Source organism: Bubalus kerabau, chromosome 1, assembly GCF_029407905.1.
Source record: "Bubalus kerabau isolate K-KA32 ecotype Philippines breed swamp buffalo chromosome 1, PCC_UOA_SB_1v2, whole genome shotgun sequence".
Classification (NCBI taxonomy): Eukaryota; Metazoa; Chordata; class Mammalia; order Artiodactyla; family Bovidae; genus Bubalus; species Bubalus kerabau.
In genome coordinates this window covers 279,842,970-279,860,032 of record NC_073624.1, presented here as the reverse complement: position 1 = coordinate 279,860,032, position 17,063 = coordinate 279,842,970, and the positions used below count along the sequence as shown (strand labels likewise).

General features: G+C 43.0%; 1 long non-coding RNA gene across 9 annotated transcripts in view; it reads right to left on the bottom strand.

Moving 5' to 3' along the window:
- Positions 1-17,063, bottom strand: part of LOC129641170 (uncharacterized) — a 68,940-nt gene that overhangs the window by 45,041 nt on the left and 6,836 nt on the right. For 5 of the 9 annotated variants that reach the window (XR_008709199.1, XR_008709221.1, XR_008709233.1 and 2 more), the window contains exon 2: positions 7,097-7,209. The exons of the other annotated variants lie outside the window; for them this stretch is intronic. This is a non-coding gene — a long non-coding RNA (uncharacterized LOC129641170). The remainder of the gene's footprint in view (positions 1-7,096; positions 7,210-17,063) is intronic. 9 annotated transcript variants of the gene reach the window in all.

Below are 17,063 nucleotides of genomic sequence, written 5' to 3'. Positions count from 1 at the left end.
CACCACAGTTCAAAAGCACCAATTCTTTGGCGCTCAGCTTTCTTCACAGTCCAACTCTCACATCCATACATGACCACTGGAAAAACCATAGCCTTGACTAGATGGACCTTTGTTGGCAAAGTAGTGTCTCTGCTTTTGAATATGCTATCTAGGTTGGTCATAACTTTCTTTCCAAGGAGTAAGCATCTTTTAATTTCATGGCTGCAATCACCATCTGCAGTGATTTTGGAGCCCCCCCAAATAAAGCCAGCCACTGTTTCCACTGTTTCCCCATCTATTTGCCGTGAGGTGATGGGACCAGATGCCATGATCTTAGTTTTCTGAATGTTAAGCTTTAAGCCAACTTTTTAACTCTCCTCTTTCACTTGCAGCATTAATTACCACTAATTAAAATTGAGTATATACAACTAAATACTGATGCTTATATTACTATTCAAACATATATATCTCACTCTAAGTAAAATCGAGTAGTAAAGGGTCAAGATAACAATTGATCCTTCAGTGAAGTCGCTCAGTCGTGTCTGACTCTTTGTGACCCTGTGGACTGTAACCTACCAGGCTCCTCCGGACATGGGATTCTCCAGGCAAGAATACTGGAGTGGTTTGCCATTTCCTTCTCTAGGGGATCTTCCCGACCCAGGGATTGAACCCGGGTCTCTCGCCTTGCAGGCAGCACCTTTAACCTCTAAGCCACCAACCAGGGAAGCCCAGTAAAGGGTCAAGATAACAATTGATGACAGAAAATACTGATTCCTATTCAGTGCGCAAACTTAAGGGTTTCTGGTTAGGAATCCCCACCGGCTAGACAGGTGTCTCCATCTACTGGCAAAGTGGGATATCGCGCCTGATTCCCTGCATCCAGAGGAGACTCCCTCCGTCTTTAACAGGCGCTGTTACCCTCCACAAAGAACCAATGTGGAGGAAGAGGGCCCCCTCCCAGAAGGGCCCTGTGACTGACTTCAGCGAAGACCTGTTTCTTCTGGCCCCAAGCACAGATTCAGCTACCTCCAAGTCATGCTGGTTCTTTCAAGGAGAGGCTAGTGCCAGCAACGAAAATCCGATGCTGGGCCTCAGGCTTCAGTACCTAAAAAATATTTATTGAGAAAACTTTAATATCTTCCTGTAGGTTGAACTATAAAAGAGTTATCCAGAATATATTAGGAGGTCCTGCTGATTTTTTAATTATCACTGAATTATGCTTTGAACGTCACTATCAGCCTGGAAGGACGCTGTAAGAAACTCTGAGTGCTGCCTTCACCTTCCCAGTTTCCTCACTCACTATCAGAACCGCGACTTTGTTCCAAGCTGCAAAGCTCAGCGTCTAGCACTCCATGCCCTCAGTTAGGGGTCTCCACACGACACGATTCCCACCAACAGGGTGTAAGAGACACTGTCTAGTTTTCTACTCAATAACCTCACTCCTTACTAACAGAGCCCAGTTCTGTTCACACTAGCAATATGCCCAAGAGTTGGGAATACTCATCAGTTTCCCCTTTCACATCAACTTTGGAAGATTGAGCCCGATGTGTGGCTCTTCTCTAATAAGGAGGGCTCTGCAGAGTGCAGTATTTCTACTTTGACTTTCTATCTCCACCCAAGATTTCCATTTATCTTTTTCACCTACTTTCACAAATACTATCATTCTGTCTTCTCCCATTAAACCACCCTAAAATCTTTCTAAAGTAAACCATGCAGAAGCCCCAGCAAGGAGAGTCAAGAGAAACAGAAAAAGAAGAGAGAGAAAGAAACAGAGGAAAAGAGAAGAAGGGAAAGGACAGGAAACAGATAAGAAAGGAAGGGGAGAGGGGAAGATGAAAAGGGGGAAGGAAGGGAAGGTGGGAAGGAGAAAGGGCAGATTATGCAGACAGTGAGAAAGGGAGAGGGAGAGCCAGGGAAGAGGAGCCAGAAAGGAGGGCAGAGCGGAGAGAGCCGACAAACACGGCCGGTGAAGGGGAGCCGTGCGGGTCCAGACAGATGAAGGGGCAGTGGCCACCACTGCCATCGGTGACGCACCGTGAGGGTCAGAGAGGCTGATCCACGGCGGGCGTGATAAAGGGATACCAACAGAAAGCCCACTGCCTGCGGGGTACGAGTCTGGTTCCAAGCGTTTGAAACGTTTTTCTCTCAATACCTGTTGTCAGGTGAGCAATCACCTTGAGACAATGGTTCCTGTGTGTTCACTATCCAGAGGCAAGCGCCTGTGGCCACAGTGTCGCTCAACAATCAGTGTGATAGCGTGATGAGCAGCGATGGTTTTTATCTGGCAGCGGATAGGTAGGGCCAGAATGACTTGCACTCATGAATAGCTGATTCTGGCTCTCACAAATACTGAGGTTCCCACGCAGAGCCCTGTCATGTGCTGTGCTGTGCTTAGTCGCTCAGTTGTGTCTGACTCTTTGCAATCCCATGGACTGCAGCCCACCAGACTCCTCTGTCCATGGAATTCTCCAGGCAGGAATGCTGGAGGGGGTTGCCATCCCCTCCCCCAGGGGTCTTCTCCACCCAGGGACCGAACCCAGGTCTCTCTCATTGCAGGCAGATTCTTTACCAGCTGAGCCACCAGGGAAGTCCAAGAATACTGGAGTGGGTAGCCTTTCCCTTCTCCAGGGGATCTTCCCGACCCAGAAATTGAACCGGGGTCTCCTGCATTGTAGGTAGATTCGTTACCAGCTAAGCTACCAGGGAAGGCTGTGTATAGCTAGCATATGATAAATGTTTAGTGACTACTTGTTTGTTCCTTCTCTCACTTTCTGTGTTCACACACAAACTTTCTACTTCCTTTATTTGTCTAACATATCTCATGGGTCACCAACCTACTTATTTCTTAACAAAGACAAGCTTCTTCCATCAGTTTTTTAATCTCATTCTCCATGGTAAAATTTAATATCCTCAAATAAAGGGTAAAACTCATTACATCTGGCATTTTTTTTTTTTATCTTGACAATACTCCTTTCTACATTCTGATATCAAAAGAGGGAAATGTCTAGCTTTGAATTTAGCTTAATGCAGCCCACTAAAATAAGTACATAAAACAATTTTAACAGAAGCCTAGCATGCAGAATACACATTAATGTCCATCTAAACTTTTATTTGGGGCTTTCCTGGTGGCTCAGTGGTAAAGAATCTACCTGTAATTCAGGAGATGTGGGTTCGATCCCTGGGTTGAGAAGACCCCTGGGGGAGGGGATGGCAACCCCCTCCAGCATTCCTGCCTGGAGAATTCCATGGACAGAGGAGCCTGGTGGGCTACAGTCTACGGGGTTGCAAAAGAGTTGGATATCACTTAGCAACTAAACAACAACAACAATACCTTTATTTGGCTTCTTGACATATTTCACTATGCAAAAATTCTCTTTTTTCAAAGAGGAAGCATTGAATTTCTCTAGGTAGCTCCTTGTAAATCTATACCAATTTTATACACAAATGGCTACAGTCCAACTTTCTCAACTGACTCTTCTATGAAAGGTACAAGATGATCTTGGATGGAAAAAACTGAACTTTTACAATTCAGTAAATTGTTAATAATTATTTAAGTCTTTCTTCACTGTTTTGAATCATAATACAGTTTCTAATCATATCCCTGCTTTCAATTCCTGATCCTATAAAAAGAAGCAATGGGATAGCCAAGCGATTTCATCTATAAATAGATACCAGGTTATTTCTGCTCCCTCAGAATTTCTGTTTTCCTACAGACGATTGTAATTCTAAGTTACTACGGCTAAGCAGTTGACAGAGTACATTCCACTACAAAACAGCATGGAACAGCTTTATGTCCTAGTTCCATTTTTCTTTAGTTAAAATGATGATACATTTTTTAGATGAACTAGCTTCTTAGCTTCCAGCTGTGGCTAAGAAGTAGACAAATGCTCTGTTCTATGTTTATGTCATAGAAACCAAGTGTGGTTTCAAGAAGAAGCAAACTTTCCAGTCAATTGTTGTTGGAAGAGCTAACTATTAATAATTCACAATAAAACCATGGCTGATATCACATACTTAGTATTCACATGGGCAATAAAAGTAAAGGCTAACACTATGTAAACTACATGCTATGGTCCAGACAGGAAAGAACTCTATTAAACAAGTCAATTAACTCAGCAGTCTGAAGGCACATTTGATAATTTACTCATCTAAAAGGTAAAGACTTCTATCCAAAATCAACCACTGCATAGATGCGGTCTTAATCTGGGTTGCTATTAATAGAATATCATAGATGGGGTGGCTTAATAATAGTCATTTATTCCTCACAGTGCTATAGGCTGGAAGTCCAAGGTAGAGCCAGCAGATCTGGTATCTGGTGAAGACTCTCTCCCTTTTTCACAAGTGGCCGTCTTCCCTTATATCCGCCCTGGCAGAGAGTAAAGAGAGGAAACTAGCTCTCTCATGTCTCTTCTTAGAGACTAATCCCATTAAGAGGGCTCAGCGATCAGTGCAAAGAAATAGAGGAAAACAATAGAATGGGAAAGACTAGAGATCTCTTCAAGAAAATTAGAGATACCAAGGGAACATTTCATGCAAAGATGGGCTTGATAAAGGACAGAAATGGTATGGACCTAACAGAAGCAGAAGATATTAAGAGGTGGCAAGAATACACAGAAGAACTGTACAAAAAAGATTTTCACAACCCAGATAATCACGATGATGTGATCACTCACCTAGAGCCAGACATCCTGCAATGTGAAGTCAAGTGGGCCTTAGGAAGCATCACTATGAACAAAGCTAGTGGAGGTGATGAAATTCCAGTTGACCTATTTCAAAACCTGAAAGATGATGCTGTGAAAGTGCTGCATTCAATATGCCAGCAAATTTGGAAAACTCAGCAGTGGCCACAGGACTGGAAAAGGTCAGTTTTCATTCCAATCCCAAAGAAAGGCAATGTCAAAGAGTGCTCAAACTACTGCACAATTGCACTCATCTCACACACTAGTAAACTAATGCTCAAAATTCTCCAAGCCAGGCTTCAGCAATACATGAACCATGAACTTCCAGATGTTCAAGCTGGTTTTAGAAAAGGCAGAGGAACCAGAGATCAAATTGCCAACATCCACTGGGTCATTGAAAAAGCAAGAGAATTTCAGAAAACCATCTCTTTCTGCTTTATTGACTATGCCAAAGCCTTTGACTATGTAGATCACAATAAACTGTGGAAAATTCTGAAAGAGATGGGAATACCAGACCATCTGACCTGCCTTCTGACAAATTTGTATGCAGGTCAGGAAGCAACAGTTAGAACTGGACATGGAACAACATACTGGTTCCAAATAGGAAAAGGAGTACGTCAGGGCTGTATATTGTCACCCTGCTTATTTAACTTATATGCAGAGTACACCAGGAGAAACGCTTGGCTGGATGAAGCACAAGCTGGAATCAAGATGGCCAGGAGAAATATAAATAACCTCAGACATGCAGATGACACCACCCTTATGGCAGAAAGTGAAGAACTAAAGAGCCTCTTGATGAAAGTGAAAGTGGAGAGTGAAATAGTTGGCTTAAAGCTCAACATTCAGAAAACAAAGATCATGGCATCTGGTCCCATCACTTTATAGCAAATAGATGGGGAAATAGTGGCTGACTTTATTTTTTTGAGCTCCCAAATCACTGCAGATGGTGACTGCAGGCATGAAATTAAAAGATGCTTACTCCTTGGAAAGAAAGTTATGACCAACCTAGACAGCATATTAAAAAGCAAGAGACATTACTTTGTCAACAAAGGTCCATCTAGTGAAAGCTATGGTTTTTCCAGTGGTCATGTATGGATGTGAGAGTTGGACTATAAAAAAAGCTGAGTGCAGAAGAATCGATGCTTTTGAACTGTGGTGTTGGAGAAGACTCTTGAGAGTCCCTTGGACTACAAGGAGATCAATCCAGTCCATCCTAAAGGAGATCAGTCCTGGGTGTTCATTGGAAGGACTGATGCTGAAGCTGAAGCTCCAATACTTTGATCACCTGATGGGAAGAACTGACTGATTTGAAAAGACCCTGATGCTGGGAAAGATTGAGGGCAGGAGGAGAAGGGGATGACAGAGGATGAGATGGCTGGATGACATCACTGACTCAATGGACATGAGTTTGGGTAAACTCCAGGAGCTGGTGATGGACAGGGAGGCCTGGTGTGGTGCGGTCCATGGGGTTGCAGAGTTGGACACAACTGAGCGACTGAACTGAACTGAATCATTTAAGGCTCCATCCCCTGACACTATCACACTGGGGGAGGTATGTGTGGGGATGATTTCAGATTTCATCACATGGATTTGGGGGAAAGACAACTATTCAGTCCATAGCAGATGCTCTAGGGCGTGGATTGGCTTTAGGAATGTTACTCATGGTGTCACGTGAAGGTGCCCAGTTAGTGACAACTGACTTCAGCTGGCCATATTCCAGGCCAGAGTGTTTTCTTTTCTATTGAATGGGTGCTTGTGTTTTTAGGATTTTTGGTGTCCTGATAAATAACAACTGTTAAGAAGAGTACCCACACTTGCAAATAAAGCAAGAAAAAAAAAATCACTTCATGCCTTTTGAAAGCCACACTAGAGCTTTCTGTTAAGATATGATATCTAACAAGGGTCATCTGATATATGGAAAGATGACTTGGACATGTTATCTACTTTTGATTAAGGCCCTGATTCTGTAAAGCTATTTATTTACTTAGAAAAGATAAGTTACATTTTTTTTGTCCAGTAGAGATATAAATAATTTCTTTTTAGCAGAAATGATATTCAAAGTTTGAAATTTATTGCTCTATAGAACATTAACTAGTTTTGTATCTAGCTGAGGAATTGGTCTTAGCTGTCTTTCACTTTCTTTCAGTCTCTTATATCCTCTTTGAACCAGCTTGACTTTCCTGTAAAGTGAACTGCATCTTTCATGTGTACTCATCACATATTTGTATGAATTACATATATTTTAAAATTATATTTTGCCATATCCTCTTCCCCACCCTACCACAAATAAAAACATAAAAGTTTAGTGAAACGGATATACTTAAAGATAATACACTCAAAATATCTACTTTCTTTACTGGAAAATTTGCCTGTATAACATAGCTTTAGAGCTGAAGTCAAAAAGTCTTGTCAGTATTTCACTCGTGAATTTAACTCACTTGTTCATGCACTTCCTGGCAGAACTGTACAGCTTCAGCCCTCTGTCTCAGCTCTTCAAAGGCAGGTCATTTTCACCATGTGGCAGACTGTAGATAATAACACCCTTTATCGGCTGAGGAGCAGAAAGAAAAGCTGAGCTGAATGTGCACAGTCTCTCCTCCCATATCCATCAACCAAGGAAGGCATTCACCCTTCCCTGGGGAGGAGGTAAAGAGCAGGAGAAAAGAGGCCAGAAATGAGGACAGAAAGTTAAACCACTGCTGCTGCAACTCGGGACGTCTGATCTCCCTGCTCCTCCGGGAAATGGAGTGACCCTCCAGTCTGGAGAAAGCACAAGCCGGGTCTTTGCCGTAACGAATCAAGTGACTGCTCCCTGCATGTTTAGCATCTTAACTATAAACCAAGCAATAACACAGAACACTTTTATATTGGGCCCTTATAAGAGACATCAACCAATTCATATAATATCAAAAGAAGTAAGCTTTATTCAACATTAACTTCAAGCAAAGTTGGTACACAGGAATGTGTTAAATGAACAAATGACTGAATAATGAGGCACAGGGTGCTATTTCAACATATCAAGGGAAGCTGAAGTTTTTCTTACAAGTAAAATAGAGAGTCTAGTCAGAGAAGGCAATGGCACCCCACTCCAGTACTCTTGCCTGGAAAATCCCATGGATGGAGGAGTCTGGTGGCCTGCAGACCATGGGGTCGTGAAGAGTCAGACACGACTGAGCGACTTCACTTTCACTTTTCACTTTTCACTTTCATGCATTGGAGAAGGAAATGGCAACCCACTCCAGTATTCTTGCCTGGAGAATCCCAGGGATGGGGGAGCCTGGTGGGCTGCCGTCTATGGGGTCGCACAAAGTCGGACACGACTGAAGCGACTTAGCAGTAGCAGCAGCAGCAGTCAAACAGCAAAGCACATGTCTGCACCATGGCAGTTAATGAAGTAGTTTTTTGAAAGAATGGTGGCTAAATCAGCTTGGAGATAAAAATAACATCTGAAATATACTGATTTGATCCTTCCCTGTGCCTCTGAATTTCATCCAAATTATCCCACATCAATCAGAATGAGTATCATTAAGGTCCTTTGGTAAAGGAGATGCCACATGATCTCTTGGAAGAGAATTCCATGTCCCTCAAATCTTACAGCTGAGAATATTTAGAAGTCCATGTGAAATCCTCTCTGCTCCAAAACAAATGCAATTCTATTTTCTCTTCAGAAAAGGAATAAAGCTTTGTTAGAGAAATCTCCTCTTTGCAAAACATATTTTCACAATTTTGCATGAAATCTATCCCAGATAATCTGAATCTTTTTAAAAAAGAAAATCTAAACAAGCCCAAACTAGAAACAACCAGAAAGTCTATAAATGGAAAAATAAATTGTTAGTAGATTCAGAATATCAGCAATAGAAAGAAAAAACTACTGATACACACAGAAACACAGATAAATCTCAAAACATTAGTTTAGTGAAAGCCAGACATAAAAAAGCACACAATACCTGATTTTATGTCCATGAAATCTAAGAATAAGTAACTGTAATCTATAGTTTCAGAAATCAAAACAGTAATTGTTTATGAGATGAGTGTGTAGAGGAGAAGGGAACTGACTGCAAAGGGACAAAAGATCACGTTTCTGGGGTGATGGAAATGTTCTGTATTTTATTTTGTTTAGTAGTTTTGTGAATTTGTATAATTGTCAAAATTTACTGAACCAAGTACTTAATACCTGTGCATTTGAATTTATGTAAATAAAAACTCAGAAAAGAAAATACAGGGCTGTCACAGACACTGCCAACAGCCCTGCCAGCACTGTCAATAAACCAAGGACCCTGAAGTTTCAACTGCTTTCTTGAAAGCGGAGAAGATTATAGCTGAACAAAAAACCATGTTCTGGCTGGCTGTACTTTTTCTCCTCTGTAAATAGTGAGCTTCACCTGTACAGGTAAAGTCAGGAAGTCAGTTTCCAGATAATTCCATACTCCAAGGTGTGCTAGGCTCTGAAGGGGACCAAAGCCAGTAATTAATGAGGTCTGCTCTTTATTATGGAGAAGGCAATGGCACCCCACTCCAGTACTCTTGCCTGGCAAATCCCATGGATGGAGGAGCCTGGTAGGCTGCAGTTCATTGGGTCGCTAAGAGTCGGACACGACTGAGTGACTTCGCTTTCACTTTTCACTTTCATGCATTGGAGAAGGAAATGGCAACCCACTCCAGTGTTCTTGCCTGGAGAATGCCAGGGAGGGGGGAGCCTGATGGGCTGCGGTCTATGGGGTCGCACAGAGTCGGACATGACTGAATCGACTTAGCAGCAGCAGCAGCAGCTCTTTATTAGCCAGGGTGCCTTTCTGATCTACTTCGCTAACAAACAGATCTAGAGGGCTGTTGGGTATGAAGTTTTCACATCTATTCAGGTACCAGATCAGCAAAATGGTTCTGCAGTTGATAATAAAATCAATAGATCATTTTTTAAATATCGGCACAGGCACAGTTCTTTCTCCAAGGTAAAGAGGAGGAGGTTGCCAGCACTAATTAATCCAAGCCAGGACACCCCAGGATTTATGGGATGTGCAGAAATACTCTATTCAATCTTAATGACATTGCACCAGTTTCCTTAAATGGACTAGGCTGTGGAGACTGAGGCTTTCTAACTGTAGAGTGATCTTGGCCAAACGACTTCAAATGAGCAGGTACTAGGAAGGTGAAACAGGATGATTTATTTGGATGATCAAGTGAGGTCAATAATCATAAACTGAGATGAGAGTCCTTCTTAGCCTCCTCTCAGAAATCTGCATGACACATATGTAACTTGACTTCTTTTTGAGAAAAACACTTCCTCAGAAACACAGCCTTTAATAAGCTAGTCCATCGTTTTATTAGGCCACTTGCTTCTGAGGTACTATAATTGCTATAGAAAATATCAAAGTATTTGTAAGCATTAGGGAAGAATAAGGAAGTCAATCAGGAGGATGATTCTTAATTACTACTGAGGTTCCCCTCCATCCTTTTTAGTTTATGACTCTTGACTAATGTACTGACATATAGTCCTTTGGAAGTACTGAGGGGGTAAGGGGAGGTGGGTGGAGAGCAGTTGCATACCTAAGGGGTCCTTGGGCTACAAGGGTAGAGACAAGATCATATCATTAGGTGACTGGTGGAGGAGAAAGTGGGACATGGTAGCAGATCTGAGATACCTTTAGGATGGCAGGTTCCTAGACTGCATTATCTGTTAGCTCCTGTCAAGGATTTCATACATGTGAAAGCTGAGGTCTCTGATAGAATATGATGATCCGAGCTTCCTCTGTGCTGATATCAGTCGATACAACTCAAAAAAATTATGAAGCATCACTCTGGATGAATAAAATAGCTAAAGCAATGCTCAAGGGCTACTCCATCTATGCCCAAACAAGAACTCCCCTGGGTTTAATCCATTTGGCTAATTAGTATGTTGGGCTCTTCTATCCAGACAATATATGTGAATTTTAGCCACCTGCACAACTTGAGAGCCATGACTCTCAGAGTCGGTAAAAGTAAAGGGATTTTGTGTCCTATATGAATATCACCAAAGGGCATCTCCTTTGGAGAGGGAGCTTTCAATAACCCAGCGGAAGAAGACACATTCTGGGGGTGTCAGTGTGCCTCCTCCCCAAGCTACCCTAGCACCTGTTTAAAGTGCCCGTGGGCAATGGCCAAGGTGGCAGGGATGAAGGCGGTGCCCAGCTTCCAAGCACGCACAGGCTGAGGGGACTGCTGCTGCTGCATGCTGGGGCTGCGCCCAGCAGAGACAAGTGCTGAGCCCCCATATGCGTGCTTCCTGAGATCCAGCCAGCCACCCAGCGGCAGGTTAATTAACTGGACTTCTTCCATCATGGAGGGGACAGCAATTTGTCCTCATGCGTTTGTGTTCCTTGCTTTTAATACCTCTGCCAGCACCACCATGTATGAACTTAAGGAGCGCCTTACTCCCCAGCATGGCATTCCCACAACATTATTTTGGATCAAGAAACTCATGCCATGGCAAAAGAAGTACACCAAAGGGCTTGTGCTTATGAAATTCACTGGTCTTACCACGACCCTGAAACTCCAGAAGGCCATGACCTGATAGACTAGTAAGACAGCTTACTGAACACTGCATTATGACGACAGTTGAGAGAGAATGCCCTCAAAGGACAGGTGTTATGGTGCAAAAGGCAGTACATGTTTTGATTCAACAGCCAAAACATGGTACTGATTCTCTCATACTCAGAATGTCTGAATGTGATAATTAAGTGGTGGAAGTGGGAGTAACCTATTACGTTGAATAACGCTCTCTCAGAATGCTTGGTTCCCTTCCCCTCAACTCTGCGCATTTCTGGTTTGGAAATCTTGGTTCTTAAGGGAGGAATGCTTCCACCAGGGAACAAAGCAAACTGAACTGGAAACTGAGGAACAAACAGGTAAAAGGAGAGAAAGGAGATGCTCTACAGTCCGGGTGACTTCTGATTATCACAGGGAAATTGCTGCTGCTGCTGCTAAGTCACTTCAGTCATGTCCGACTCTGTGCGACCCCATAGACAGCAGCCCACCAAGCTCCGCTGTCCCTGGGATTCTCCAGGCAAGAACACTGGAGTGGGTTGCCATTTCCTTCTCCAATGCATGAAAGTGAAAAGAGAAAGTGAAGTCGCTCAGGCGTGTCCGACTCTTAGCAACCCCATGGACACCAGGCTCCTCCATCCATGGGATTTTCCAGGCAAGAACACTGGAGTGGGGTGCCACTGCCTTCTCCGCACAGGGAAATGACATTGCTGCTAATTTCTAGGGAGTAGGAAGAACTGATATTCTCTCCTGAGTCCTGTCAGGGTCCCCTAACAAGGGGCTGCTGAAGGAAGACTACAGGACGACAAGCTGCAGTGCAAGAAGAGACACGCTCCTGCTGCCTCCTGCTCTAGTCAGCAGTCCTCCAGCAACCCCCCTCTGATACATCAATTTACTCCAGAGGCAAGGATGATTCCAGCTGGCAGTTTTTCCAGACCACTAGGACCTCATGATTGGAGAAGGCAATGGCAACCCACTCCAGTGTTCTTGTCTGGAAAATCCCAGGGACGGGGGAGCCTGGTGGGCTGCTGTCTATGGGGTCGCACAGAGTTGGACACGACTGAAGCGACTTAGCAGCAGCAGCAGCAGCAGGACCTCATGGCCTCATGGACTCATTCAGAGGTGCCAGCAACAGTTGGCCAATGCAGCTTCCTTAGAGATCCATTTTGTCTCTGTTTAGCAATCCTCCAGTGCCTTGTTCCTGAGGCACAAACATCAGTGAGGTTGCACCGCTGTCCTCAGAGCTCTAAATTCCGGGTCCAGGAAGCACGCCTCAGAGCTCTACGAATCCCTGCTCCTTGAGGCCTCTGCTTCAGGCTTCTCAGTTTTAATAATTTCAATCTTTCCTCCATGTTTCTCTGCTCCTACAAGTGGAGAGCTGCTGAATAGACTCAGACTGAATTGCTTGTCCGTAGTTGCTTTTTCAGTATAAACACACCTAAGGAAGCCTCTAATAATGAATAGTATTTTCTAAAGTCTGTTTCCATCAAAACCTCTCAGATATTAAGGGCCGACCTTTGCATCAGATCCCCACGTTATATGCTATTTCAGACTTTTCACACAAAATTTTCATTGCTGGGGGAAAAAATGAATTAAATTAGCTGAAAATACTTGTTCATGTGTTCAAATTAAGCGGTATTTTTAGAAATAAGTAGACAACCTGAGGATAAAGTTCTGCACAAAACAAACAAACAAGAAAAAAAGGTCAAGGACTGACAAAATACAAGCAGATAAACTGGTGTTGGTGACGGGTGTCTATATCTAGGGCATTATGGAAGGAAAATCTCTGGTTCTTTGTATGTGACCAAAAAGTAATGTGGTTGGTCTCTAATGAATAGAGTATCAAGAGTAAGTAAAAATAACTCCAAGGAAAGACAGTGCAGATTCAACAAAGACTAAGATACCAGACTCCCCTACACGTCATAAAGACAGATGCACTCAGAGGCAGAGGCACAGAGTGCGCACGAAAGGGGCAGGTGCACACAGCTCACTGGGGCCTCTGGTGGGAAGACCGCCTCGAGGGAGGCATTAGGTAGGCACCTGGGTGAAATAAGAACCAAAGGAAGAGGGGGTTTACAATTGTGAGAAACTCTGTAAATCCAGTCTTGTATGTTGGGTAACTTTTGGGGCATTGCAGACTTGCTGTTTCTCTCTCTCTGGAAAAAGGGGAAGCCTCACTCAGCGATGCCAGTGGGACTCAGTCAGCAATTGAGATCACCTATTTCTCAGATTGCTCCCCAATCCAGGAGGATTAGGCCTATCAGAGCCCAGAATTTCACATGGAATAAACTCTCAAAATAACCTTATGAGGCAGAATTATTTTTATCCTCACTCTGCCGATGAGGAAGTTGAGACTCAAAGAAACTAAGCTTTCCCAGCTGGCAAGTGGCAGAGCTGGAAGCCAGGTGTGTCTGTCTCCAAAGTCTCCTAATGCCATGCTGTGTGCCCAGCTGTAAGCTCAAAGTGGAGAGAGTTTAGTCACTGAAGCATGGCCCAGTTACGCTATTTGGGCATCAAGATTATTTTGAGCTAAAGACTTGACAGCAGGTACAAGAAAGCTTTTCACCTTGAAAGCAGGCAATAAAACTCCCACGTGAACTATGTCCTTCTTATTCTGGAGGAAAGAAATGCTATCACCATCTGGGAGTCAAGGCTGAGAGAATTCTGCACAAGCAAACTTTGTTAAAATACTTCTCATCTTCCTTTAGCCTCTTCATATATTTAGTTACTGTCCCACAATTGCCTTTCTTTGTTCAACCTAATATAAAAGCATTTAGGTTTTGCCACTTCTTTGGGTTTTCATTTTCTTATGAGGATTCCCATGACACATAGAAGTTCCATGGAATAAATCTGTGTGCTTTTCTTCTGTTAACTGGTTTTATGTCAATTTAATTCTCAGGCCAGCCAGAAACCCTATGAGTGGAGTACTAACTACAACTGGCAATCCAGTTTTCCACAGACAACTATTTTCTGGCCACTGAAAAATGCCAAATGATGTGAATTTTTAAGCAGGTAGTTTTCTGGTTTTTGAAGGAAGGAGAAGGAAGAGATAAATTTGTAAGTTGCTATGATAAGTTTAATGAAACATGGAATACTCTATGTTATTTACATTTGTTTTCTTTAGAATTGACTTAAAAATGTAGCATCAGTTGTTCTTGGAAAGTAACATGGCATGTTTTCTCCCCTTAAAACAAGTCATTTCCCTTTTTGTCACTTCTTCTTAATGGAAAGTAAAATTCATACTAATAGAAATGTCTTTATTTTTAAAAGTAAACATTCTTTTTTTATGAATACAGAATATTGTCAAACAGTTGCTATTGAGATGGTTTTGAATTCAATATAAACCCTTGGAAAATGTTCTAAAATATTCCCTAGCATCTTCTTTCTGATTTTGTTACCTAACATTTTTAGATGAGATAGAACCAGATCTATTTCCCATACCTTGACTGAAATGTCCTTTCAATCCTTAATTTTCACAAGGTGTTGCTGCTTACAGATGAGGTGCTGAGAAGACTGACTCATCAGCGCTTTGCCCACACACACTGGACTAGACCTGCCTTAGTGCTGATCGAGCAAGGGACTCCAGGCATCAGCAGAGGGCACTCTGATCCAGCCAAGGTGTGGTGATGCCATCACGGCTCTCTGAGTGTGCACCAAACTCATTCAAGTATATACATTACACACAATTTTTATATCAATTATTGTTGCTGTTGTTGAGTAACTAAGTCAGGTCTGACTCTTTAGTAACCCCATGGACTGTAACCCTCTAGGCTCCTCTGTCCATGGGATTTCCCAGGCAAGAATACTGGAGTGGGTTGCCATTTCCTTCTCCAGAGAATCTTTCTGACCCAGGGATCGAACCTGCACCTCCTGTATTGCAGGTGGATTCTTTACCACTGAGCCACCTGGGAAGCCCATATCAATTAAACCTCAGTAAAAAATAATCATACGAGCAGCTACTCTACTCATAATAACCTAGCGGAGTGAGGACATGAGGGGGATGGGGAAACAGAATAATGACATCACCTCACACCAGACCTTAATCTGAAGGAAGTCTGGAATTAAGGGTTGCTATTAAAATGCTGTATATTGTCACCCTGTTTATTTAACTTATATGCAGAGTATATCATGAGAAATGCTGGACTGGAAGAAACACAAGCTGGAATCAAGATTGCCGGGAGAAATATCAATAACCTCAGATATGCAGATGACATCCCCCTTATGGCAGAAAGTGAAGAGGAACTAAAAAGCCTCTTGATGAAGGTGAAAGAGGAGAGTGAAAAAGTTGGCTTAAAGCTCAACATTCAGAAAACAAAGATCATGGCATCCGGTCCCATCACTTCATGGGAAGTAGATGGGGAAACAGTGTCAGACTTTATTTTTGGGGGCTCCAAAATCACTGCAGATGGTGACTGCAGCCATGAAATTAAAAGACGCTTACTCCTTGGAAGGAAAGTTATGACCAACCTAGATAGCATACTGAAAAGCAGAGACATTACTTTGCCAAAAAAGGTTCATCTAGTCAAGGCTATGGTTTTTCCAGTAGTCATGTATGGATGTGAGAGTTGGACTGTGAAGAAGGCTGAGCGCCGAAGAATTGATGCTTTTGAACTGTGGTGTTGGAGAAGACTCTTGAGAGTCCCGTGGACTGCAAGGAGATCCAACCAGTCCATTCTGAAGGAGATCAGCCCTGGGATTTCTTTGGAAGGACTGATGCTAAAGCTGAAACTCCAGTACTTTGGCCACCTCATGCAATGAGTTGACTCATTGGAAAAGACTCTGATGCTGGGAGGGATTGGGGGCAGGAGGAGAAGGGGACGACAGAGGATGAGATGGCTGGATGGCATCACTGACTCGATGGACGTGAGTCTGAGTGAATTCCGGGAGTTGATGATGGACAGGGAGGCCTGGTGTGCTGTGATTCATGGGGTCGCAAAGAGTCAGACACGACTGAGCGACTGATCTGATCTGATTAAAATGCAAATTTATACAAGAGAACATGGTCAGGTCTTGGCACAAGTGTCACCTTTGGCTTTAAATCTTCCCTTCTAGACTGTTTTCTAAGAGCCATACTGCTGCCAGTTCTAGAAATATTGTGTTCATCACTCATAGCTACTCAGAAATGGTGAGTCAGGCTCACAAGGGAGGATAAGTGGGACTTATTTGGACCATTTTCATCTCTTAACATCCATTCACTTTCATTTCATATTGAAATATTTGACCACAGTTAAATTATACACTGGATGTCTTTCATTTAAATCGTATTTAACCCATTGTTGATGTTCAGTCACTCAGTCACATCCAACTCTTTGTGACCCCGAGGACTGCAGCACAAAAGGCTTCCCTGTCCTTCACTATTTCCTGGAGTCTCATGTCCACTGAGATAATGACGCCTCTGTCATCCCCTTCTCCTCCTGCCTTCAATCTTTCCCAGCACCAGGGTCTTTTCCAACAAGTCAGCTCTTCACATCCAGTGGCCAAAGTATTGGAGTTTCAGTTTCCACATTAGTCCTTCCAATGAATATTCAGGATTGATTTCCTTTAGGATTGACTGGTTTGATCTCCTTGCAGTCCAAGGGACTCTCAAGAGTCTTCTCCAACACCACAGTTTGAAGGCATCAACTCTTCAGTGCTCAGCCTTTTTTATTGTCCAGCTCTCACATCCATATATGACAATTGGAAAAACCATAGCTTTGACTAGACAGACTTTTGTAGGCAAAGCAATGTCTCTGCTTTTTAATATGCTGTCTAGGTTGGTCATAGCTTTTCTTCCAAGGAGCAAGTGTCTTTTGATTTCATGGCTTTAGTCACTGTCCACAGTGATTTTGGGGCCCAAGAAAATAAGTGTGTCACTGTTTCCCCTGTTTCCCCATCCATTTGCCATGA